The sequence below is a fragment of the Gymnogyps californianus genome, chromosome 4 (assembly GCF_018139145.2).
Source record: "Gymnogyps californianus isolate 813 chromosome 4, ASM1813914v2, whole genome shotgun sequence".
Taxonomy (NCBI): Eukaryota; Metazoa; Chordata; class Aves; order Accipitriformes; family Cathartidae; genus Gymnogyps; species Gymnogyps californianus.
This window is the reverse complement of record NC_059474.1, coordinates 68,362,732-68,390,586: the sequence shown is the minus strand read 5'-3', so window position 1 is coordinate 68,390,586 and position 27,855 is coordinate 68,362,732.

Genomic DNA, 27,855 nt, shown 5'->3' with positions numbered 1-27,855 from the left:
TATGGTGATGGGCTACAGGACTCTGTATTACTCAGTTTATTAACTCTTGTTAAGGATACTACACCCAGGCACATCTCGTTGTTATATTCTGCTTAAATGGTAATGAATACACATGAAGTCAATTATAGGCCAAGACTAGCTACAGTTGGGTGCAATGCTCAAAGCAGCTGGAGGGATTAGAAACTGTTAGTCACGGATACTGCTCTGTGAGAGTTCAAACAGAGGTCTTAAGCAGTCTTAATCTACTACATTCTGTATAAACGAGCTACAGGAGAAAGACAATGCTAAATGTAAGAGACACAGAGAGAAACTTTAGTCCAGGAAGAAGCCAGTGACAGATTTTGGAGTGGAAGCAAGCTCTCCTCACTCCCACCTTTAAGCCTTATTCACTGGACCACCCTGGTGGTGAACAAAGCTGCTATCAATGTATTTAGGACATAAACCGCACTTAGGGGACAATGTCATGCCGTGGAGTATGATATCTCTAATCTCTTCATAAGGATAGTAGCCACTCTGCAAATGCAGCCCAGTAGCCTTTTTCCTAGGGACATGGAAAGTTTGTGGAGGCAAAAGGCATTAACTAACACAGATTGACACATATCTGTTCACTTTTTCCAGCAATTTGACAAATACATCTAATGCTTTCCAAATGGATAAACACCTCTACTCAGCAGCTGAAGGAAAGATGCTTTGAGGTCTAGCTTTTTAAGCATTTTTTGTAAACAGCTTTACAGTCTTTGGATAAAAAAACCAAAACCACCTTTGCAAATGCCAAGTATTTTGTTTATTTTTGCATTTCTTCATTGTATCTTTTTCAGCAAATGTTGTTAGGTCACAGGTGACAGGCAGTGGTAGAATTAGGTAGATGCCTTCCATGTTTGCATGAACACCATATTGTAGGCTTTTATTCGTCCAAATTGTCCCCTAAAGCTTAAAAATGTATACAATTACTGATCCTTATATTTTAAATCATGTTACTTCAAAATTATCAAAGAGCAAACAAATTATCTTTATCATTATCACGGAAGAGTTGATAAATCTCATGTATAAATAAATAACATTTGTATAGAAAAATATTTATTGGACTTGCTTTTAGGATTAATTCTAAACTGAATACTCAACATACAAATAATGAAGGTAATTCAAATCCAAATGTAACCTTACATACAAACTTTATAAATAGCTGTTCCTCTCTACTTTTCAACAGAAAAAATTGAAGCTCTTGAATCTAAATATCCTGTCTTTCAGTGTATTCCAGTCTAAATATTGTTTTAGATCTCATATTGTGAACATTTATAACACATAACAAAGTCAAAGCACTTGAGTACATCATAGCTTTCCAAATTTTGCATGGAAAGGAAACAGCTGCTCCTTGAGGAATTCTGCTACTTCCCAGGAAAAAAAAAATTCTGTAAATAAAATTGCTTTCAGTAAGACCCAAACATTGGACAACCATCACCACTTCTATTGCTTGGATGAAGGTATATGACTACTCCTATGGCAATAAGGCCATTTGAGAAAATTGGCTGATTTTAGGGGGTCAGAAGATGGTTTTATTAATTTTTACATAAACACATTATTATTATATGTTAAAAGACTTATTGATTAATAATCTAATTGACATAATTTTTTTAAGTCTCTAATGGTGTTCTAGAGGTGCCAGATGTATTTGATATAGCAGATCCCAAACAAGTCAACCAACGTAACTAACTGAAACCCCTCTGAATCTAACGCTCCCCAGACCCACTTTCCGATACCGGAGACTGTCAGCAGGGCTGGCTGGGCAGAAGGCTGCATTCACCCAGCTCTCTCACTTCCAGGACCTAGATTAGGCATCTGTACTAAGTACTATTTGTCTCCGTGTCCATCGTGAAACTTTTGTGTACTGTCTCCCTCTTAAAGCTCTTTTGCCATGTATATAATTTATATTCATGAAAGAAATTTTTACATGCTGCCTAGGCATTTTTAACATGTAAAAATTTATCCCTCCCAAAGTTCTTCTGGTATTTGCAACCTGGTTTAATTTTTGACACATGCAATTTCTATTTAGTCCTCTTTTAATAATTTCTTAAAATTGCACTGCAAGAATCATGTGTCATCCCATCAATGTATTTTGCAGCAGAGGGTGTCCTGTATAGAAGGAGCAGGCAACAAGGAAACATTTAATTATCATAGATATATGTAGTGTTGAGGAATGACTATTGCTGTTTAGTCTGATGATTCTCAAAGGGAAACATTCACAGGAGAAACAGAAAATGGTACAGATCTTCCTTTTTTTTTTTTTAGTTAGTTATTTTATGATACACTATTTCTAGACATTAACTACTTGCCTCCCTCTTTATTCTCCTATGTTGCAAATCTAATGATCATGTTACGTTTGATTAAGTCCAGAAATATATTTTTTTTCTCCTCATTCTTATAATCTCTGAGAACGCATAAAGCATACCAGGTATAATCTGTTTATCTGAGCTTGAGTTTCTGTTTGGTATCTTACCATTTTATAGCAACTTGCTCCCTAAGAATATTCAGAATCTGATTTTCAACTAATTCAATGCTCAGCTGTTTGCAGATCCTCATATGCCTCTTCCTCAAAAACAGAAGCAACGAACCTCATTCATATGCCTGCTACTATACATTGCCATAATATGCTATCAAAAATGATAGATTTAGTATGTGGTGTACAAATATAGGATTGTCATGGGAAAAAAGAGACAAGTAACTCAAGCACTAATGAACTTCAGTGCTTGTGAAAACAGGTTTTACATTTTCTGACCAACAATAATACATTATTGGTTTCTACAAAAAACAAAACCCCCTCCAACAGCAAGAATCTCTCATCCACTTCTGCTCTAACTGTAAATGGAAGAGCAAAAGGGAGTCAGCATTTTGGTTTATCCATGGATACCTTTGTCACATAACCAAGCAGTCAACTGGTGGTCTTTCAGGAAGAGTATTTTAAGAACTTGAAGTATGACAGCAACCACCTGGCTATTAAAACTGCAACAAAGATGTGCCTTTCAGACACATTGTAGGTGTCTTTTTGAACAGCAGCAGAAAGAGAAAAACGCATCAGCCTTTCTTCTGACTAAAGTTATGTTGTGCCTGTATGCATACACCTGTCTGTCTACTCCTGGATTCTTCAATAACACAGCCTTTGACATTTGGCTTCACAACAACATATACTACCATTTCACTGAATAAAGTGTTTCTTTGGTAGTTGCATGAAGATTTTGTTTGTTTATTTGTTAAGACCCTTATTTCTTGATCCAGTCCAGGCTATACAAAAGAATTGGGCACTACATTTGCTCTTTTCATATTAGTCAGTGACATTTTTCATAAGTTTCCTTACTTAAGCAAATGTGAGATGGGTATAACTATGTGCAGGTCAGCAGAAGTGCCTGCATCTTTTCTTCTTGAAGGTGAATTTCTAAAATGCAGAGTTTAGAATCTGGATAATGTTTCAGCAAGAAACAAAAAATGAGCCAAATTTTGGAATTATAGAGAAGTTTTTGAAAAGTTATTTGAAATGTGGAAGGATGGTTAACAAAGAGAGGAGGCGTCAGATGAAGAATCAGCTGGGCCAGATCTAATCAAGATTTAAGCATAGGGAATTTCCTGTTTAGCACAAGCAGTGCTGTGCATCTGCATCATACCATTTGATATGTGAAAAGCTTTGCCAGCACTAAATTATGTCACAGGTAGAGCTGTGTGACTAACTCATGAAGGAGTTAAGTATTGAATTACACTGGCTTTCCAGCTCAAAGAATACCTACAAGCAGTGTGTGATCTCTTACCATGTCTCTGTTCAGACTAATTTTTCGAGTCAGTTAAAAATATGTGATTATTTTAAAATTCATCTAAATTAAGTTAACTGCATACTGATGCTTAACTTCTTTATTTGTCCCTGGCTGGATGAGCATCCAAGAACAGTTTGCATAAACACATTGCACTTTCCATTTACGCTAACACATTTATTGAGATGCTAAACTGTTCCCAACCTTACACAAAGTCTACAACTGATCAGAGTCTGACCTGGATGTCACCTAGGTAGGGCCCACACATGCCACAATAATAGAGATTTTAAAGTCAAGTCAATATTTCCAGGAAATTACCTGCTGCAAAAAACTCAGGCATCTACTTTTTAAGCAACCTCAGAAAGGTGATGGGGAAGAAACTCACCAGGAAAAAAGGGACACACAATGGTAATACAACTAGACTTGCAGAGGGAAAACTATGATTGAACTAGAAATTTGAACCAGATCTTCTTCATTCCAAGCAGTTACATTGGGGAAGAAAATAGCCACAAAACCAGAACTACATAGGAGCAATGTGCCAGATGATATAACTATACACTGGAAGGCAAAACCCAATGTTGGTAAAGGATATTGCTGAAAGCATCAGACAAGAATGTCATCAGTACAGAAACGGAGAACTCTCACCCCTGCTGGAGAATACCACATACTATAGCTTTTTAGCTTGACCTCTGGTGACAGCATACACCAAACAGTATCTTTTTAGAGATAATATATTTCTCACGAGTCTGAAGTGATTTAGGAGCCTAAGTCCCCATAGGATGTCCTAATCACCTTAACACTTCACAAATTCTATGAAAGAGGGAAAAAAGATAAAGTCAATAATGCCTTGGCTCTCCAGTCATGTTAGAGTCCCGTGTTTAGCAAAGTATGATAAACATGTTCTTCATTTCCTATTGATCAAGAGCAGAAGTACAGTGAAAAGTGGAAAAATATTTTAAAACTTAAGACTTATATGATGGATCACATAGCTCAAGGATGTCATACTAAATATTGAATGTGGGAAGTAAAACTAAGAATAGGCTATTCGTGCATGATCCATATGCTGAAATCTAGTCTCATAAATATTTGTCCAAAACTTCTGAATAATGAACATATTTGAAAAATGAATGATTCACTTCAAGACAGTTTCAACCTAGAAAAACACAGCTAAATTCAAGAAAATGTTCACTGCCATTAACATGACTAATTCTAGTAAAGAGTAATGTCTGCTTCTTCTCTGTCTTGCATAGGTCAGAATTTGCTGGAAAAGTTTACGTTTCATTCAGAGCCTTTAATTTCTACAGCAAATTATATTTTATACTATGTTTTTCTCTTCCAGTCAAAACTGGTCTGCTTGTCACTGAAACCTCCCAATGTGCATCAAATTCACAGTTACTACACATGAGTTTTCACATTGCTGAGTTCAAAAACTCATTCGGCTCTCAATCGTGCCACTTATGATTTTTTAGCAATATTTTGCTAATTACTTTTAGGCTAATTAACGCTGTGTATTGGCCTCTCTCTGTGTGCCCTGGAGCCATTTGTTATGCTATTTTAGTACAGAGAGTGTTTTGCTACTCATTTGGTTCCCTACCTGGCACCATGACGGATGCTGGGGGAAAGGCTTGAGCCTCTGGTGTTTCCCTGCAGGGTTGGAATCCCTACTGCAAATTTTAGGCTGCAGCCCAGTTTGAATTTAGAAAAACATGCTGAATCATTGGCAGGTTTGGTGCAGCTTGTTTCTGTCACACAGTAAGGGACTGTTTTTGTTGAATCTTGAAAGAAAAACTTTCCTGTTCCCAGTGGCTTGCTACAGGATACTGAGCGCTCATGTCAGGACACTCATTTTTCAACACTTTAAAACTGTAAATTATATTTGAAAATATAGAATGCAATTAAAGTGAATATTGCAGAGTCTCTTGCTGCTGCTAGTCACTGTTTCTGGCAATTGTCATCATTTGTGACATAAGAAACAGCATGGGAGCCCAATGTCAGAGGTTGCATATCAGCTTCCATCCTGTCAGAAGAAATTTAATATTTAAAGATGCAGTCAGAATACTGATCCTGGAATAACACCAGTGCAATGCAATGAAGAATCAGGCCCTTAATATTTAATCTAACATTCAACATTTAAATACAAAGTCTCTTTTTCTCACAGGATCAGAACAGATAGTCTCTAGCTCTGGAATCTTATATAGTTGGAATTTTAGATGTCACTCAGATATCACTTGTTTTTCGCAAATCTGAGTATCAGACTCAGCAGATATCAGTAATCACCTCAAACTAGGTTCCTGGGCTAGACACCAGAGATGACAGAGTAAGTAATGCAATCTTCCTGCCACCCTCATAACAGCAGGGACACAGCTGTCCAGCATAGTGTGCCACACTTACCAGGATGGTCTTGGCTAAGGAAGGAACAAGACCAGCAGGAGATGGACAACAGTTAATGAATACGCCAGGAGTCACTCATGGGCTGCCCATATGGGATCCTTTGGGTCAGCCTGGCACTGACAGTACTGTCTTTCCCCTCAAGTGTTACACTCACTTCTGCAGACGCTCATTTATACTGTTCCTCCACACATCAATTGTACTTTAAAAGGCTTTTTATTTTGAAATACAATTGATAAGTGGTGAAAATGACTCCCGGTGTACACTGGTGTCAAGAAGGATCATGCAAACCCACTGACACAACCTCAAGTCCTAGGCATAGACTTCCATTTAACAGTTCCAGGAGCAAACCTCAAATGGAGACTGTACATGCTCCCTGTCTCTTCTCTTGTCGTAAATTTGTAAGCATCATGGAGAAGCTATCTCATTAAGTATGGCCCCACCTCTGGAGCACATTCCTTTCATCAGTCCACAAGAGCTTGGGTTTGGCAGCCAACAGAGCAAAGGCCACTCCTCTGCTTTCACTCTAATCTAATATTTTGTGTGCTGTTTGTTGCTATGTATCTGGGCACAGCCATGCAACCCTGCCCGCACTCATTGATAATAGCTTCTGTAACTCTCAGTCTCCACACATTTAACCTTAGTTACTAGTTACAGAGACAAAACCAAGACCCTAGAACAGTAAATAATACACTTAATGTTTGCTACTGCATATCTCCTCTGAATTTCAAACTTTATTCAGTAATGTGAGAAACATACAGTAAAAAACAACACAACGACTTCAAATTGCAATCTACATACATCTGAAATGATGACATACCACAGCATTAAGTTCTGCAGAGTCTGTTACTGGTTTAAATAGCATACATCAACAGATGTAGGTCTCACTGCCAGTGGATGGTTAACACTGGTTTAAATCCAACACATAGCATTAATTTTACTGGAATCCGGTGATGGTAATGTGACTCTGTGTTATCTTCCATCATTTAAAAAAATAAAAGAAAATCTTACAAGATTAGGAATAGGGAAATGGTAAATGACCAAATTAACTTTTAAAGCATTGTTACCTCTGACATTCAGGTATCCACCTTTAAATACTATTTTCCATCCTACAATCTGAGGCTAGCAGACAAATGGCAAGCACGCTATGCTTCCTTGCATGGCACTGCAGCTACAAATTGAAGCACTAAAACAGTAACCCACAACCAGCCTTAATCCCGTGGAAAGTGGCATGGTCTGAACAGGGAGGAAAAAAAAGAAAATATACTGTGGCACCGAAGAAGGGATGGCTCCATGGATATGTAGAAATTGATGGGTGATTTATGATTTGTACTTGATGACAACAAGTTTAATTTTCATGTTGTAGACGCGGGGTCTCTCCTATAGCAGAAATAAGACAATGAACAGAATACTAGCGACCATTTCACATGGACTTAAAGGGTAAGAAATACCTTGTAAGAAGAAAAACAAGAAGAGAAATTACATTATAAAAGTAGAGGAAGAGGAGAGAGCAGATGAGACAGGAAAAGGCAGAAGGCTATGCAAATCACCCTGAGCTTCGGGTTTGGCCCAGAAGCACACATGAATAGCTCTCAAACTGAAGATGTGCTTCAAGCACGGGAAAGCAGAAAGCTGTTTAGCAATCTTCTGTAGGCATGAACATTACTGTAACAGTGAATTGACTGTCTTATTGTTAAGGCTGCTGTTAGCACTTTGCTGAATATGAAATCAAATACCTTTTCTGAATTTTCTCTGATAAGCATTTAGAATCATAGAAATTGTCTTTTATTGGAGACCCTCACCTTTTGCAAGATGTGCTGCATCGTTCCTGTATGCATTTCTAGCTTGTTTTTGAACAATTGCAGATTTGGAGCCTCATTTCTTGCACTTGGGAGTTTCCTGCTCAGCCCATAGTTCATAATACTAATGGGATTTTTTTTTCCCCTAATTACATTGCCTAAAGTTTTCTTTTCCTTTGGGTCACGTATTTATCGTTTCCTGTCCAAAATGAATTATAATTCATCACAGCTACTGGCATTTTTGTTCAGCAGTTGGCTTGGGCTTTTTTTTTTTTTTCCTGTTGGACAAGCTGCAGGAACAGTTGTCTTTGAATCATATTTATTAAAATTTTATAATGGAAGTAATTTGCATTCCTGTTACGTCTACCATTGGCCTGATCCAACAATGGACCCTCTAGGAACTGGTGAATTCTTTAAACTCTCCCTGAGGTAATGTGGATTTGCAGAGACCCTGTGCCTCACACAAGTGTCAAAGATCTGGCATAACCAATAATTTTCTCTCAACCAAAAAGCCATAAGAAAACAGTTCTATAACCTGCTTAATTCATTCAAACTAATGCAAAGGGGAATGCTGTAGGCTATCATTTATAATTTGGTTTCTTTTCCAGAATATGCAAAAATGTCAACTGAATTGCCATAGAGATGCTGACAGTATTTGCTGTTTATCATGGTATAGCTTAACAGGGCTAAAACGCTTAACAATAAAAAAAAAAATCTCTAATGCCACATTTCTAGCATGATAATCCAATTAGATTTTTTAGACCTAATCAGGATAGGCTCCAAACATTGTAAATGGAGGATGAGATTCAGAATATACTTGCGCTCAGTTTAGGACAATGTACCCTGTTTAAGACATAATATACCTTCACTGCTCCCTTACCACCTATACTGGCAAATTTCTTGCAGTACCTGAAGCACAGTGTTGGCCCAAAGCAGTTGCTCTCCTCACAGCTCTATTATGTTTAGAGGAGAGGGTGCTAGTTTAAATTTAAATACTTGGGTTAAATGTTCATGCTAATTGAGTTTTAAATTGCCAGAAGAGGCATGCTAAAGTGGTTGAGAGTTTTCAGAAGTGTTGTACCTTCCGCCTGAGCCGTTCCAGCAGAGGCGCTCTGCATAAGCCCACGGGAGAAGAGAATCTGGCCAGCAGTCTCACCTTGAAGAGCTGGGGGTCAGCAGCTCTATGTACAAAATGTACGCTACTGGTGTCCCATTCCTGCCCAGTAGTCTCTGACTGCAGTCTCAGTGCCTGCAACATCAGCAGATAGGTTCAGTATGTCTTAGAATAAGAGCCATTTGCTAAACCTTCTGCTTCCTCTTTCTTTCCTGTTTATATCATCCACTTATTTCTTTCCTTTCATAAATCCATGATTTTTCCCTCTGATCTTCAAACGCTATGCATTCAAATGTGTTCTGGCCATTTACTGGTTATTCTGGACAACATGGGAAAAATGAATGAAAGCTTAACAACTGGAATCTATTGACCTGACCATGGTGCAAGAGAATTAAAAACCTAACAAATAGATAATACAATCAATTGTTGTGTCCTTCTTTGAAACCTTAAAATGGAATTTGGTCATCCATAGCATAAAAACAGAAAGGTCACATTTTCCATAAAGCTGTTTTTGTAAAGGACAATTTAATTAGGTATCTTTGATTCTTCTTTCAATGATATGCCTTTGGAATCATAAGTTTAAAATGAACTCTGCTCCTTAATAAAACTGGAAAAGCAAAAGGTTTAAGAGATACATGTACAAACAAATTTTTCATTTCTTAATGTCCTTTCCCAAGACACATGTGTTCTGAGCAAGCTGTTGCAGCCATAAAACTTTCCTAAAATTATTCATTGGACCATCAGTTGGGTTTCAGAGGGAAGGTAATATGTCAGCATTTATGGTAGCAAGAGCTAAAGCGTTGAAACTGTAGTGGAGAAAAAGTTTAAGATTTGTACAGTAGGAAAGCTTTGTTATGAATAAACAATAAAAATCCCTGAGTGGGATAAAATAGCATTATTGAAGGAAATATCAAATCTGTTACCAATAAAGTATAGGGTATTGAAAATGCACAGCTGTTGTTGGAAATTCATACTATATTGAAAGTTAATGATTGAAAGCAGAATAATTTATATATTAAGAAGGAATAATTAATATTAATTGGCAATTAATTGAAGTATATGAAATAAATTCTAAATATATAATAAATTAATTAAATCAAATAATTACATAATTAAATAACATATGAAAAATTAAATAATTACAAATTATTTCATTAATAAGTGGTTAAAAACAACAAGGACCTAAGTAATGAAATTCAGTAAGTTTTGACTTTAACAAGCATTAAAAACTGCATTTGACTTTCGTTCCCATTTCTTTAGAGATACAGTGAAATTCTAGGTGTAACTGATGGATTCTTTAAAGTTCTTTATGTTAGGAGAGGCCTCTAAAGCAAGCTGCAGTGTGGTGTTATCAAGATTAATGCAGGGACCTAAGAGCTATTTGTCCAAGCCCTTTTGTGACATCTAAAACAGCTTAATAAGCTGGATTTTTAAAAAGGAAATGAGAGTTGTTGCAACAAGAAAAAAAATAATCGATTAGCATCTTGGTTCAATTTCTGCCTCAAATTTGACATTTAATTGCCTGCTAACTCCAAAGGGAAATCATAATTCTAAAGAACAATGTGCATTACATCATTCATATTTACACATGTGTTTATTCTAAGAATACTCATCCAAGATGAGCTACTTATTTCTTCCTTCTGTTCTTCAGGGACATGCATTCCCCAAATAATACTGACTTTACCTCTTGATGGAAAACTGGCAGAAGCTTCTTACATTGCTGCTATGGATGCCCTTTTATCCCCAGAGCGAAGACAAAAAGGAAGGCAGGTTGCATTACATTTGCCACAGAGTGAGCAAGAACAGGGCAGAAAATTTGACAAGCTACCTCAGTTTAGCAGCTCTATCATAACTACCTGTACATGTGCTTTCCCTGTTGCAAATCCGAGGTGATTTGAGGTTGCTTACCTGGAACTGATTAAATATCTTATTACTAATTTTAAAAAATCTTTCATCCTTCACACTAATGCTTCCGCTTCTCTCAAAAAAGGATAAAATGTCATTAAAATAAGTCATCTGCTGTGATTATAATACAGTGCATACAAGGAACTGTTTTGATTTATTTTAGTGAGGTGGCTAGGGACACAATTTTTTGGCAATTATAAAAAACAAAACAGAAAATGTTTGTGCTATTTAAAGAGCAAAATGTTGAAGTACCAGTCTCAAATAAAATCAGCCTGTCATAAGCTTCCATCCTGTCATTTGTCTGGTTGGTGCTTTAAAACATGCACTTTAAGTTCAGAGAGGTCATCTGAAGAACTAAAGGATATACTGTCATTGCATCAGACTAAAAGGACTTCAGAAAAAAAAACATTCCTGCATTCTAAAATCCTGATCTAATACAACACAGCATTGTACTAGTTCCAGAATCCTCTTGGTTTGAGGTAAATACCATACATGTACATTCATATTAATAAATCAATTAGGTCCTTCAGAACCAAAAGTTACTTGCTATGTCGTGCAGTTCGTTTTATCCTCTATTGCTGCTACAGTATTGAATTACTTCACTAAGACAAATCAGGATCACTGGACAAATGAATGGTCTCCAATAAGCAGCTTTTGCTAAAAAAAAAAAAGACACTTTCATGTTTAGACTGCTAACTGCTGAGAAGAAACCTGCCCACTTCAGCAAGTGTAGTAACTCAAAACAATAGTGACACTGAACTGGAACAGAGTACAATTATATTCCAGCAATTTTCTCAAATCCTAGTGGCAAAGAAAAAAAGATCTGTTCTGTGAGAAACACCAAGAACTAGAAGAAAAGAGTCTTGGGACACAAGATAAAAGTGATGGCAGAAGACACTTTCTCTATTAGTTTGTGTATGAAAATGTTAGTTTGAGATTTAAGCCACATTTTAGAAGCTTCACTTTTCTCCCTTTCCAGCACAGAAAACGTAAGTATGACCATCAGATAAGATATACCGTATCCTGGAAAGCAACCAGAAATATAACGGGGTGTTTGGTGAAAACGTAATTTTGTACAAATAATTAATTTTTATTTGCTAAAATCATAATTCTAAACTTTCATAAAATAAACCATAAGGTAGAGCTTTGTTTTTTAGAAAAGAATCAAAAGGATACCATGAAAGGAAGTTCTTTAGTTTCAGTACTCATATTTTCAATTGTTGTTAACAGTTTGGAAAAAAATCCTTTATAATTAAACTATTGCTATTAAAGAAATGGGATGTCTTCATAATAACAGAAACTCTTTTTGATTGACTTGTAACATTCATAAACATCTCTTTGATTTTTTTTAAAGTCTGCTGTTCACCATTACTCAATTGCAGAAAATAGTCACAGCCTGCTTAATTCACAGGATATTGACTAATCATGAATATCTCCACATTCTTTTTGCAGCTAATCACAACAAGATGTCAATATGATGTTTAAATCAAGGCAGCAAATAAGTCCAGTCAATCCTAGCCAAGAGGAAAGTTATTTTAAAATATTTGGGGATCTGAAAAGCAAGCTTCATGTTTTTGTAATTTTTTAGATGTTTGAGGCAATTTGTTCTCCTCAAAGTTACCAGAAAAATATTTTCATGCTGATAGCCAAAATTACCAACTATTTTATAACGAACATACAGAAGACAGATGGGTCTAACAGAGGTTGTAGAGGTGAGCCTAATTCTAGTATTTCATAATTTATGAGTGGTTTGAAAGCAAAGAATTTAAAATTTGTTTTTTACTGTAATGCTTGCATGTTTAAATTTTGTATGTATATATAAAGTTGCTAAAGCTTCCTGCATCACCAAAAGCTAGTTTCTCCTTAGTAACGATGTCAATATAGTCTAAGCTTGTAAACACAGCAAATAAACTCTGAAGGGAATGCAGACAGATTTCCCATTACAGATCACAAGAGTCCCAAAGTATTTCAAAAAGCCAAAGTAAACAAATGGACACAATTAAAAAAATAGATTAATTCTAACGACTTATTTCCAGATCTTAGCTTAATAAGTATGTTTGATGATGGGTACAGAAAGGTAGCATTGTCATAGTATCATATGCAACAGAACAAAAAAACCCAGTATTCGAGACAGTCCATATGTATTTCCTGCCTTGTACTAATTTGTTTTCTTGCACTGCTAAGTGCAGAATTCCATTTAGCAGTACAAGGAAAATAATCTCATATCCTACAACGTTTCATCAAAATCTCATTTTCTTCCCCTTCCCGCCCCTCCCCCCATTTCTATCCAGCCATCTCACTCCACATAGCAACTGAATTCAAATTGTCTACAGAAGAAAGTAATCTGGTTCTGTACTAAATTATGGCACTCACTCAATTGTTTTCTGTCTGGACTAAATTAGGGAATGCATGTTACTAGTGCTCACAAAAGCCCTCTGTTATCCCTCCTTGAACTCCTATTCTCTAGCACTACATCCATGATTGTACCACTTTGTCCTCCTCCAGGGTAAATGGTACTCTGATAACACCAATCTCATCTTCTTTCTCTGATGAAGAAAAACCATAACATATATCATTCATAGATGAGAAACTCCCTCAGTGGACCGACCCGCCTCCATCTGCTTGAAATTAGAGAGTAGTCTATGTCATATCCTGTGTGTTCAAAATGATCCCACTTCCACCTCAGTGTCTGAGGTGTCAAAATGCGTAGTCTGAATATTTGGCCTTCAGTTACCTTCAGAGACGTTTCCCCCACTTGAGAGACAGGATACGTGCAAATGTGTGATTGTGTACACATATATGCACACACATGCGCACAAGCACAAGAACAAGCACTTATGCACACAAACCTAGTATAGGGCTATGCTGTTCCACAGCCAAACACTATCCTGTATTTTCCAGTCAATGGCTATTTCCAGGAATTCTTTAAAAAACGTTGCCATAAGGAAGTCCTATAAAAATGTATTTAGCCTCTGAATGGAGGTAGGGATTTCCAGTGAGTCCAGAAGATGGGAGAAATCTATTACACACAGGTGAAATTGCTCTACACAAAGAGCCGGGTATGTACAGACTCACTGCTAAATATTCTCCTATAAATACCACTTTCTAAACAAAAATTCATGCAGTTTCAAATCACGCCATTGTAGACAAAAGTCATATTGTCCTTAAAAAGAGCTAGTAAGTAATCTTTTTTCATGACACTTTTTTTCCCCAGCAGTTTGTGAAAATAAAATATGAGTGATTCAAGCCCTAACACTTATAGGCACCAATGGCTTAATTATTTAACAGTTCCTGGACTGCTGATATTTCCAGCCTGTGGACTTAGTTACAAGCTCAGAACTAGGGAATTATGTTACTGAAAACAGATTATTAAATAATGAAATACAGGCTTTGAAAAGCCTCTGAGATGTTTACCTTTAGGAATAAGACCAGCATTAAGAGATTTCTAATAAAATATTGAATGAATTAAGGGACTTCCTTTTTCTGTATGCGGAGGTTACATTTAAATCCCCTCACTGCACAGCAGCCTTAGGCAACACAACCTGACTTGACATTCTGTTGCCTTGAAAAAGATGAAGAAGTCAGGTTTTTCTACATGAAAGGCAGGCAGGCCTCTTCCTTCTACTCTTTTACTTGTTCTCTAGGCTCCCTAGTTGAGTAGGGCTGTAGTGATTGAACTAAAAACCCTGGAAAGACTTTGCCTGACTTTCATTGGATTTTAAGTGTGTGTGTGTTTATTTTCTGGCATTGAAGCTATAGCAAAACTAACTTTTGCTTGTGAAGTTCATAACTGAAGCAGCCTTAAGCTATGTCAAGCCACACAAGTCTTTGTAAGAGCAAGAGGTCCTGGCCATCAGTGAGCACAAAAAGAGACTAGAGGCCTGCGGGGTCATTTGCTGAGTCAGATAACATTGATGAAAGTCAAGAAAAACAGGTTGCTACTCTGAGTCTCTAAAAGCTCTCTTTGAGAGCTAAAGAAAAAAAAAAAAAAAGGAATTTTGCAAACATGTTCCTATAATTTTCTCCCTTCCAAATGTTAATCTTCAAAAATCTTTTCAATGGTAAGAAACACTACAACTTAGGCTTTGTAAAACTTTGTCTGAGACCTGATGCTGTGATCCATTAGCAGCACTGCAAAGGTCACTGATTCTTTCACCATAGCCACATCAAATATCAGTCACAGGTATACATCTTTTAGCATCTTAGCTTCAACTAACCATCCAATTCTCCCCCTGAACCACTCTCTTGTCAAATACTGGCAGCCAGCTCCTGTCACTGCACCTTTTCCTGACACTCAAAGAAAGTATTTGACTGCTATAGCTGTGTGATAAGGCATAAAAGGGTGCATGTACACTCCCAGGTGCAGGCTGTCAAACACCAACTCTGCTTTCCCCGCCTCCCCCCAAACTCCTGAAAAGTGAGCTAAGTTTGGCTGGGAAGCCGGGTAACTGCCTTAGTGATAATGACTGTGACAGCAATAGGTGACACCGCTGGAATCTTCTGTGTTACTGACACAAAATATGACATTGTCTCGTGATAATGCCAACTTATTGTGGTATTTGCAAAAAAAAAAAAGTGCAAAAGGATTTAGGTATCTGCAGATAGGTATGGGGCTTTTCCTTCTTTTCACAAGCCTGCTTGAGAGAATTTGATCTCACTGGGAAGGGCTGCGAAGGGGTCTTGGACCTCTCCAGAATGACTTGACTGTGGAGGTTATGTGAAGTGTCACTGGGACACAGAGACCCACTCCTTTTCAGCTTCTCCCATACTGTCAGATCCTACACCCCAGCACAGGCTCATTGCTCACTCCTTGCTTGGGACCTGCTTACCTCAGACAAAATATTCTGGCATTTTACTGGGCAAAAGGTGGAGAGCTGATGTTTGAGTCTGAAAGAAGGAGGAGTACAGCCTTCCTCCTGCCTATTCCTCTCCCAGCCTGGCATGGAAAGGCCTGTCCTGCTTCCAGGGGAGAATAAGAGAGACAGAGAAGCAGGAAACAGCAGAATGAAACTGGCCACCCCAGGGTATGTCATTTAGACTGTGCCCAGTCTTGTAATTTGTGCTGAAAGAAATAATACAAAAATACAATTGTGGACATTCTGGTCCAGAAATATTCCCAAGTTCTTTGTGCTATTATTTTTTTGCCATATTGGTTTTAAGCTGGTGTTTAGAGAGCCAAGAAAGTGTTTATTGACCCCCTCAAACTCACAAATTTTAGCAGAATAATTATTCTCCTGAAAACTCTTGGTGGAGTGTATAAATTGTTCACAATAATTTACCTTTCTCTTAAGTCATCTCACAGAGAGCAGAAGACATAGTAAAGGCATGACTGTCCATCAAAGCCAAAAGACGGATCCAAAAGGCTGCTTAACATAATTGCATTGACAGTCTCAAGTCAGTTAGCTTGCAAAGAAATAAAGTCCATGCTCTCAAGCCTGACAATAACATACTACTCGAAGGAAAAAGAGGAAGTGAGAGAAGTAATCTTCTCTTTCACCAAAAACGAAATAATTACAACCTTCCTCAAAACAGAGTATAAAGGACTCAAATCTAGAATGAAGTGACTTAAGCTGATCCCAAAAAGGGATTGACTCTGCCAATTTTAGTCAGACCTAGCAGCTCATCCCATCAAGGTGTCAAAAAATAAAGTGTACTAGTTGAGAACAGCAAAGTTAACAAAACTAAGCCATTACTGAATACCACACAATTATATTAAGTTGTGAAAATACATTTTCCCAGAATTCTTTTATAGATTATTTTCAATATGAAGTGTAAACACAAATAGTTACAAACTATTTTCCAAAAATAAAATAATTGCACTATATAATTCTACCACCTCTTCCTACTCTATGTGTAATTGTACTTAACTCCAAGCATTGGTTGAAGTCTTATTTTAACAAAACAAAACAAAAAAACCAAAACCACAAAACAAAAAACCAAAGAACCCAACAAACTATAACTTTCTGTTCCATGAGGCTGAAATGGCTGATTTACAGACAAAAGAAAGAAGAAAACACTCTCCTACAGAGTGATGTATTACAGTGTGTAAGCTGGAATAGCCAACCCAAAAGATAAGAAAAAAATCTTTGAATTCTGCTGGAAAAAGAATTCACCTAAATCTTTAGCCTTTGGTTTCACCAGACACCATATGTGACAGCCTTATAACATAAGAAACACCCTATTGGGGTTCATCTAGCCAAGCGTTCTGTCTCCTCTTCAAGAGTTGTACTGGGGTTGTTACAGAATCCTCCTGCCTAATCCCTTCAGTACCTATTTATGGACCTCCAATCCAGGGTTTCATCTAATTTTTTGATCTGTTGACATTGTCTGCTTCCACTGCCTCCTGTGGCAGTACTTACCAGAAGTTAACTATGCAGAGTGCAAAGTAATGAAACTAGTAGAGGACTGATTTAAAACCAACGAAATTATGTAGCGCCTAGTTCTATTAATACAGGGTTTGGTGAATAATGGACTGCGTTTGATCTATCTTCTTCATAGCTTTGTAAAAATCAATTCCATCTCTCTCAGCCTTCTCCTCCCCATCCTTGAGAGTCCCAGACGTTTCAGTCTCTCCTTGTTATGCTGCAGCCCCATCCTCTTAACTATTTTAGTTTCCTTTCTCTGTACTTCCTTTACCTCCAGTCTGTCCTTTTGGAGATGGGGAGACAGTTACCATGTACTGTATTTAAGATGTGGGCAAAGCCAAATTTTTATATAGCAGCAAAGCAACATCCTCTGTCTTTTTCTCTTGGTACGATTCCTGATGATGCCCAATGTTTTGTTATTTGGAGGAGCTGCCTTATAACTATATAACTCACATCTTGTCTTTTATTTCCTAGATATTTTATTTGCATTAGCAAAGACGCTATTATACTGCAGCACTGGTTGTTCTTATTCAAGGGCATAGACAGGTATGACCCACGTGGTTTTCATTTAAGGCCTGATGCAGAAGTTTCCATAGTAAGGATCCAGGCACAGGATTTTGACCTGGCCTGACTCTTCTGCACAGACAAAAATATAAGACTTTTGAATCATTTCTGGCACGGACCATGAAGAGTTTAAACACAGCTTAAAACAGTTTTACACACTACATCAGGGCTTAATACCTCTCTCCCTTGCAATGACTCCATCTGTCACAGCCCAGACATTCTTTGAGTCTGTCTACAGTCTACAACTCCCCTTGCTCCTAATGAGGCCAAACTGAATTTGACACTGGCTGAATAGTAACTCAAAATGGCTTCCCCAGAAGAAAGCATTATTTGTTCTTTCCTTGAAAGGTCTATAGCACATACAAAAAAAGCTAAAACAAAGAGCTCCATGCATATGTTTTCCCTTAACTATACCTCAACCTTGCTTAGCATGGAGTGGGTAATTCCCCTCATCCTAGCTAATCCTCATCTGCGATAGGGGATCATATCAAAAGGGCTGGGTTCTTCACTATGATTAAAAGACAGATAAGTAGGAAAAGCTCAAGCGAATCATTGCGTAAGAGGATACCTCTGTCTCATACTAACACAAAGGAAAGCCAAGAAGACAGTAAGAAAAAAAAAAACAAACCAGACCCATCAGGGTCTAGATACACATCCACCAAAACTTTGAAATCCAAGACTTGTCAGACTAGTCAACTTTCATTTTTATGGACATCTTGGTCACGTCTTTTTCTGAATCCCTAATCTTCTTTTGTTTTCCCTGTAAGAAGTCATTCCCAATACTTGTTCCTGTACAGTTGCTACTCCCATGACGTACTCCCTGTCAGAGTTTGTCTCTGTACTTGTCACCTCAGCTGGGATGCAGATTGTTTGGCACGGGATGTGTGACTTACACAAAGGTCATTAATTCTTGATATATCTGCAAAGCTCTTGATCTTAGTCTTTTAAGCAGACTTTTAAAAAAAGGAAAGGGAAAGGCAAGTTGCAACACTAATTTCTCTTTTTGTTTGCCAGCAACAAAAGAACCAATTGGCAAAACTCTGTCCCACCTCTTGCATGCCTGTGCAAGTGAGGGAGAGAGTAGAGAAACTCTCCCTAATCCTATTTCCAAGGGCTACAAAAGTTGCCATTATTATGGCTGGAGAGTGTCAATGCTATTCAGTGTCCAGTGCAATTTCTTATTCAACAGTTTCCAAAAAAGACATTGACCTTTCTTAACCTTAGACAACACTGAGACACCTACATACTTTTCCTCTGGAAAAGCAGTGACATGTCATGGATATCTCTTTTGGATTATTTGTGTAATTACTTTTTTACAGACACATTCTTTGCTGCACTGTAAGGAAGTAAGCCAATGTCCAAAGAAGAGTAGATTGACATAGGCTGTTTTCCCTTGCAGCTTATACAGACAGTCCTTGAAGTAAAGATTTTGCTGAAGCTCTGTTTAAATCAAACTAAAATGCAACTGTTAACTCTTCATAGCTGTAAATGCAGGTAAAAGAGTCTTCTCATAGGCCAAATCCAATATAACTGTAATTGTTCATGTTTCCTGAGGATCTAGTCCAATAGCTTCCAGAAGCTCACAGGAAACATCTCAAGTATAAACACACAGCATTTACTGTCACCAGAGCAGCATACTTCCATCTTACACAGACAGATGCAGAACGTAATGTGCCACCAAATAGCAATTAAAAAATAACTTTCACTTTCCCAGTACATCAGATCATGAGTGATGGGGGGGAACCCATGACGCATTTATCAGAGAGAAAACCACACAGTCAAAGCGTAACAGAAACCTTACCAAACAGATATACAGAAAAGGCTCAGGATCTTTCCATTCATGTGCTGTACCTGGAAAAAAAAAAAGCTTTCATTTAGAAAATAATACATGTTTTTCTGAGGCCCTAGTTTGTTGTTAATAAAATATTTTTTTTATTTATAAGGCCATTTCAATTGCTTACACACCATTTTTTTCTTGGTCAGCTTTTTTCACCTAAAGGCATGATTTCCCTCTTTTCCTTTGTATGTAATTATGATGTCATAAATACCAGTATGCCTTCTTGAATTAATTTAAAATACAAGAGGCACCGTTCCATACTTCATAGCATTTATCTCCAAGAACTGCATAAGCAGGAAGTGACCTGCAAATATAATAAACAGATGGCTTTATTTTTATTTTAATAATCTGGGCAGACAGCGCTCACATGTCAGAATCACAGTTATGCACAATGAACCTTTGAACAATGGTCCAGTGCATCCAGATATGTCTGATAGTTGGGCCAAGACATTCTAGTGTTCTTCAATATTTATTTCAGGCTATGATTGACTGGGTGGTGGAGATTTTTGTCAAATATTTTCAGACCTGGGTCTTTATTAATAGGGATTAAATTGTCTAGTACAAGCAGATGGTAACAGGAGAGATGAGAAAAACAGCTCTTTTGATTTGCAGGGGAAACTCTCTTTCCTATTCTAGGGACTGTAGAGTGTGGCTCCATCTAGATTTCTAAGAAGCACTAAGCTCCAAGGAGCTTGGAAACATGTTATGTAATGTATGTGGCTTAAATTCTCACCCTTTGCAGAATCACAGAATGCTTGAGGTTGGAAGGGACCTCTGAAGATCATCTGGTCCAGCCCCCCTGCTCAAGCAGGGCTACCTAGAGTTGCCCAGTACCATGTCCAGGTGGCTTTTGAGTATCTCCAAGGTGGGAGACTCCACAACCTTGCTGGGCAATAAGCGCCAGTGCTCAGTTGCCCTCACAGTAAAAAAGTGGTTTCTGCTCTTCAGACAGCATCTCCTGTGTTTCAGTTTGCACCCACTGCCTCTTGTCCTGGCACTGAGCACCACTGAAGAGAGCCTGGCTCCATCTTCTTTGCACCCTCCTTTCAGGTATTTATACATATTGATAAGATCCCCCCAGAGCCTCCTCTTCTCTGAGCTGAACAGTCCCAGCTCTCTCAGCCTTTCCTCATACGAGAGTCCCTTAGTCATCTTAGTGGCCCTTCTCTGGACTCTCTCCAGCAGTTCTCTCTCTCTCTCCTGTACTAGAGAACTGCACACAGCACTCCAGGTGTGGCCTCACTGGTGCTGAGTAGAGGGGAAGCATCACCACACTCCTCCTAATGTAGCCCATCCAATAAATACACAATATACACCAAATATATCATTATGAAGAAATATAGGACACAACTTTCACAACAAAATTAGCAGTGTTTTGCTCTTTGTAATAAAAGTCTGAGCTTCAATTTTGCTGACGACCTAAGTAGCCTACATGTGATTACAGCTGATGCCAGATGCAGAGACAGAGTGTGACAGCGGTAATGGACAGGTGGATACCGAGAACAATCCACACAAAGTCTACTCAGGGACCAAGCAGTCACACAAATGGATGGGACAGTTTCTACTGCAACATCACGGAGGAATTGCCCCCTCCAGCATCCCCAAAAAGACGGTAGCACGAGTATCTAGGAAGTTAATGCTCTATATTCCCCAAAACGGGGTAGCTTTGGGCAGCTTTCTACTATGCAGAGAAATAAAGTTCTTTCCTGCTTAAGGTGAAATTTCCCCCTAAGCTACCCAGGGGCTGATATAGCACTGCACTGGCCTGAATCCAGACTATAAATAATTTGCCTTAGTCTACACCTTAAAAACTTCATTAACTATGACCTTTCAAAATAAATTAAGCTTGACCCACCTTGAAACATCCACTTTCTGTCATCCTAATCATTTTCATAACATTATCACCTTAAAAAACATGAAAAGATATCATGTTATTTAGAAAGCAGATATGAAACAATGAGCTTGCATCTTTTAAATACATGAGAGATTTTTCTCCCTTCTAACTGATTTTTAAACTGTCCTTATTTTCAAATATTACAGGGCTTTTGTTTTGTTCATTTTCTAGTAATCTTCTTTGGAAGTAGTAAATAAAAACTGTGGGTTTCTTAGTAGACACCTCTTCCATAAATAAACCTTGCTTCCTGTTATTTCTTGTGTTTCATTAGCTAGAAATAATTGTTTTCAGACTTTCATGGTCCATTATGGCTCTCTGCTCCCTAGACCTCCCCTTGGCCTGACTTACAAAGGGCAAGAAATTGGCTCTTACACTTGCTGACATGTGGCTGGTGAAATCTGTAGGGAAGTCATGCAGTGGTGCAGAGCGCATTAATCAAAGATAGTAGCAAAATACAACTGTCCCTCATTACAGGGACAACTGAACAATTCACCCTGATTTTCAAGCAAACTGGGTTCTCCTGCTTTTATCAAAGACAATGAACAGACTTCATTATAAATATAAATGCAAAGGGCCAGGTTCCACAACACAAGTTTAAATCAGGAGAGATCGTGTTCAAGTCAATGCAGCCAAGCTGGTATATTGGCATGAAAACTAACTAGCAAATAATCTGTAGGCAATGAACAAGAATTTTGACAACACAGCCACATTTTGTTCTCTAGAAACTGGCCTGATTTTTCAAGTAATGCAAGCAGGATTTGATACCAGTAACAGATATATTGCCAAATTACAATCATGGGTTTTGGAACTCTTCTAGAAAGCTATCTCTACACAATTCTACAGGAAGAGCTTTACATGAACAGCTCTCTTCTTTCAACCTTCTTTTCTGTTTCCTGCAAGCATGAAGAAATCTTCATTTGCCTAGCCTTAGAGACTTCAGTTAATATCACAGCTAGAACTTTTTAAAAGCTACAAAGAAGTTTCCACAATGCATTTGAGACTAAACTACAACACTGATTTTAGTCTACGAATCAGCCGGTCCCATGGACTTTTTTCAGTTTCCATTTGATCCAAGTGTCCTGATCTCAGAGGGGATCACTTCTGTTGTTCCAGTTAAACAATTTAGCATTGAACAAAGTCCAAGCAATGCTAAATACCACAGGAACATTAATTACCAGAGAATAAAACTTTAAATGATTACATGAACTCACTGAAGTACTCCTACAATCGAATAAATATTTGCAACTTCTGTTTGAGGAACCCAGCTGTCCCTGATTTTTTTTAACCTCTGCAGAATTTGAGTCCTAGAAGGAAGGAAGATGGGGAGAGAGAGAAGGGGCAAGTTGTTTGTTTGCTATATCCATGTTATCAGAAATTATACAATCTGTACTCTCTTTTTTTTTTTTCCATAGAAGAAAAGCATTAATCTGGGAAGACAGTTCCCATAGAAATAAAGCTCTGTTTGCATGACCATTTCTCCCTGAATATTCTGTCACGAGGGATGGCAGTGTGGGATCAGGTGGAAGCTATCACAGAAATTCACCAAATCAGATCAGCTCTGCCTCTTTTACTTACCTTTCTTCAGCAGATTTTTCCCCTTTTGGGGGTCCCATGACATAAGGGATACACAAACTTTCACTTGTGTAATGTCCTCAGCCTAGATCACTAGCAGTGTTTAGCTACCTTGCTCCATTGTTTCTCTGACTGACTGAGAATGCAGGCCTTTAATTAGCACAAAGATGGATTTACATGACAGTCAGTTGACAGAGGGCACAATCACGGCACTTCATAAACTAGTATAAACCAGTGGAAATATTAAAAATGCCTCTCAAAAACTACAAAAAAGAAAGATAATAAAACCTACTTATTTTCTAACCATTTAGCATTACTGTTTGATGATTTTTTTACCACATACAGATTTTAAATGCAACTACATTTGCAATTTGTTACTGTGCATTAGTAATATTATAAACCTGTATGAACTTTATTCCCAGACTGATGGACTTTAATCCTATAATCCTGCCAAGAAAAACATTTCACATTCAGTGCAGTAAACAAGAGCTCCACAAATGTAGAAGGAAGTCATCTACCAGATGTTACTATTTGTCTTACAAGTCTGTCTTTGACTTCTGCTTATTTTCTCTTGACCTTGTAGGCTTCTCCCATACACAGTTGGCACAGAAAACCAAATGGGAAACCATTGAAAGCCGGTTGTTATCCAGCTAAAAAGTTATCCAGTCAAAAGAACTACTCATATCATTTGACCACCACAAAAGGATCACTATATCATGTTCCTGACTTTTCTGAAACTATGCCATATACCTTCACACTTGCAGCTTTTGCAAGATTCTTCAAGGTACTGGACAAATAAACCAAATAAAATCCCAGCTAAGAAATGCAGTTAAATTACCTCATTCAAAAATCACAGAAAAGGAAGACTAGATGATTTGTGTTTACTTATGACAATTTATCCTTGCTATTATTAATGAAAGAGTCTTGAACAACAATATCGGTACTGAAACAACTGAAATGAATGTAGGTATTTCCATTTCAGACTTTTAAAACAACATTCTCCCTTTCCCTCCTAAATAAACAGGAGACTTCCGGTGGTCATAAAGCTACACAGCATGTGAAATGCACGTGGTCACTCACCGATACATTTGTTCACATACATACAAGCATTCAGCACAAATTCCTGCCGCATTAGCTAAACCTGAGGGTTGTGTGTGGATCACTGTTGCTAGATGGGTTTCACTGTACTAAGAACCTTCCTCTCCCTCATCACAGATGGAACTAGCACATACCGCCACTGAAGTTATTGAGCTCCCAGAACCACGGAGAAGTTTCCAAATAATTAAAAACTAGCATCCAGAGCAACAGTCTGAAAGCAGCTGTCATAAATAGAGGAAGAAAATACAGAACAAGCAAGTTGTGAAAAGCACTTTCTTCTATACCATCATTTCAGATTTGCCTGGGCTCTGCTTTCGCCAGCTGCATTTTAGCAGCTCCAGAAGAACATGGGGGACATGCTGCTGTTTAAGCTGTGCGTGCAGAAGATGGGATTTAGCCATGTACTTTTAGCACTTTTTCTTCTGTTATCATACCACTTTCTTTTCTCCCAAATGCCTACTAAAAATGTTTAATAGCATGGGAAAAAAGCGCTGAAACAGAAAGCAGGAAACATCTGGAGCCCCAGCTCTCTGCGTACAACAGTATTAAAAGGACAACATTTCTCTCCATGATTGCTGTGAACAATGGGCAACTGGTCCAGAGTTGTGCTTGGGATGGATGGGAGGAAATCTCACACCAGATTTCTTGTTGCTAGTTGACAGTAGAGGAATGGCTCTCAGAAGAAGCTTTGCCACACTCAAATTGAGTTGAGGCATAGTCCCAGCCCTTTGGTTTTGGCCAATCCTAGCAAAAAGGTGAAACTTTAAAGCAAGCAAAAACCAGCCTGAGATTGAAATCAGCCCAGGCAACAAACAGGACGCAGCTGTACTAAAGGAATAGCCTAATTCAGCAAAAATGCTCTGACCACGACTGTAACCATGGGGCCAGTCACTGAACAAAGCAGCAGAGACTGAAATTCATATGTCTTGCATCCAAGAAGAATAGACCACCACCAGAACCAAAACCATCCTGGCTGGGACTAATACAGGGAGTCAGCTGGGGCTGCAAATCGTACCAGGGGAAATTTAAGTCTGTAGGTATTTGAGGCTGTGTATAACTGCAATATACATGATGTGTTCGATTCATAGTAGAGAATCCAGAATGCTCGTTCACTATGGTTGAGGTTTTGTTTCTGCTCAAACAATTGTGTACATTTTTATCTCAATGCAGCATGTATGTCTCTGACAACTACTTCTCCTCAGAAATTATGGAAAAGATCCAAGGCATTTGAACCTAGAATGGCCTGGCATAAAGAATTCAATGTCACATTCCCTAGGAATATATTGGAAAGGAGAATAATATTACTAATTCAGGTAAGATGAAGAATGGAGATGTGGTCATAGTTAAGGTAAATAGTTTAGCCTCAATTCAACGGAATACATGAATCAACATTAAGTCCTTGGATTTGAGTTTGTCTTTCACTGAAGCTCTCACACCACTGTTAGTTCACTCCAGAAATATTCTGTTAGGGCAAACAAGTATTTTGAAATATTGTAACATTTTAATCACATCAGTCCTGCTCAGTCTGCCTGACAACCTGAACAGTCATTTTATTTTAAATACACATACATAAAAAACTGGAAGAGAAGAATTTAAAATATATCACAGAACCAAATAACAGCTAGAGTTCATAGTTAAAATATCTTTGAAATAAATGCACTCTTTTCCTTAATAATAAATAATTTTATTTATGTTACACCTTTTTTCACATATATATATTGCTAATCAAAGAAAAATAACCAGAAAACCACATGGAAATGACCAAGATAATTCCAGTTGCTTGAGATATGGCTAACAAAATCAGCATTCATTTTACACATGCACACACGCACATACATACTTTTTTTTCCCCTTTAGGTCTTTAAAATTCTGTCTTCTGTGATGTGTATTTTCCTATTCAGAAACAAGTAATACATGTACATTTTGCAAGAGTATAGAGTTGTAAGTAGATCAGAGACAAACACTAATAAAGGGAAAAAAAAAAAAAAAAGAAAAATGAATAGTTATCATATGACTCCCAGAAACTACAAACAAACAAAAGCAAAACAAACTCACTGATAAAACAAAAGTGAAGTCAGAGAATTTGGTTTGGTTTTGGTTGTTTGGGTTTGTTTTTTTTCCTGCAGCATCCTGGGAACAGATTTTAGAAAGCTGCATATGAGTAACTTGAATGTATATGTCACATGGATAGAAGCGTTAGCAAAATAATCCTTGGTTACTTTTCCTGTTGAACTGTCTCTTTGTGCTTGCACAGCATCTGTACAACAAGCTTGCAAATAATAAGCCGCCTTTTGGGGAAAAAGTGGCAAGAGACACTTATGTCTCAAATAGAGGAAAGTTACACGTAGAGTGAGTGACAAATAAAGGTTAGCATCTTGGAAAATGAATTTAGAAAACTCGATGCTCAAGAATTGTTTTATAAAAAGTCTTAAGTTGTTTTAGAAATATTTTGATGGATGTAGAATCAGAAAAGAGCACAGCTGGGGAGGAAAGAAAAAGGCAATTAAAAGCAAAACTTCTGGAAGGAAGAATATATTTTGGGGTAAGGTTTTGCTGCCTCTGTTCTCTTTCCAAAGCCATCAGAAACACAAAGCCTACTTTCCCACTCACATCTTTCTAAAGAGTAGATGAGTTAAGCATCAAGTTAGAAGAGAAATTAATATTAAACATATGTAAAATCAAAAGGGGCATATAATGACAGTAAAAATAAAAGGCCCTTTCACTTTAGTTTCACATCAGCTATTACTTACCAATACATTTATTTTGACTGCAAGTTCTCCAGGAAGAATATTGTCCCAGTATTTCAGTCTTGTATAACCAATAACAATAATAATCTGTTAAAATACAATATCAGGAATATCTAATAGCTATTATACAACAGCCATAGTTATCAGTACCTCCTTTTCACTAAGCTTTTGTATATATTTGGTATGTACAGAAATAACCTGTGATTGATAAATCCTGAAAATGTAGTTGCTTAACTTATTCTCTAAGTTTGGATGCTTATCAGAACATTTTCACACTACTTGAAGGGGAAACCCCAGCTGTCTTCGTATGAGGCAGCTAAAACCTACGTGACACACAACTACAGTTGTATAATATGCTCTTGTATTGATTCAGTAGTTGGAGTAGCTGCCACTATCCTTTCTGCATTACCTTTTCCTTATAATGTATTTAAGCTCCAAAAGTATACATTTTACAACACCTGAGCTTTGCTTAATCAAGGTTGTCCTATCTCACCTTCAGTCTGGGTAACAGAAAGTCAGTTTTAGGGACCCTGTTCTACTCTTGCTCCCATTGAAAACTCCATAATTGCAATGGAAGATTGAGTTCTTGTATAATATTTTGCATAAATTTTGTTTAAAAAAAGCAAACAAACAAAAATACCCCAGTGGCTTGTAACCAAAACCATATGAATTTGCACAGCAGATAAAGAACAAACAAACATCAGAAACACAAAGTGTGAAGTCTTTGTTGTTTCTGCTTTACAAATGGGCTCGTGTTTCTCTGTCAAGTTCACCGTTG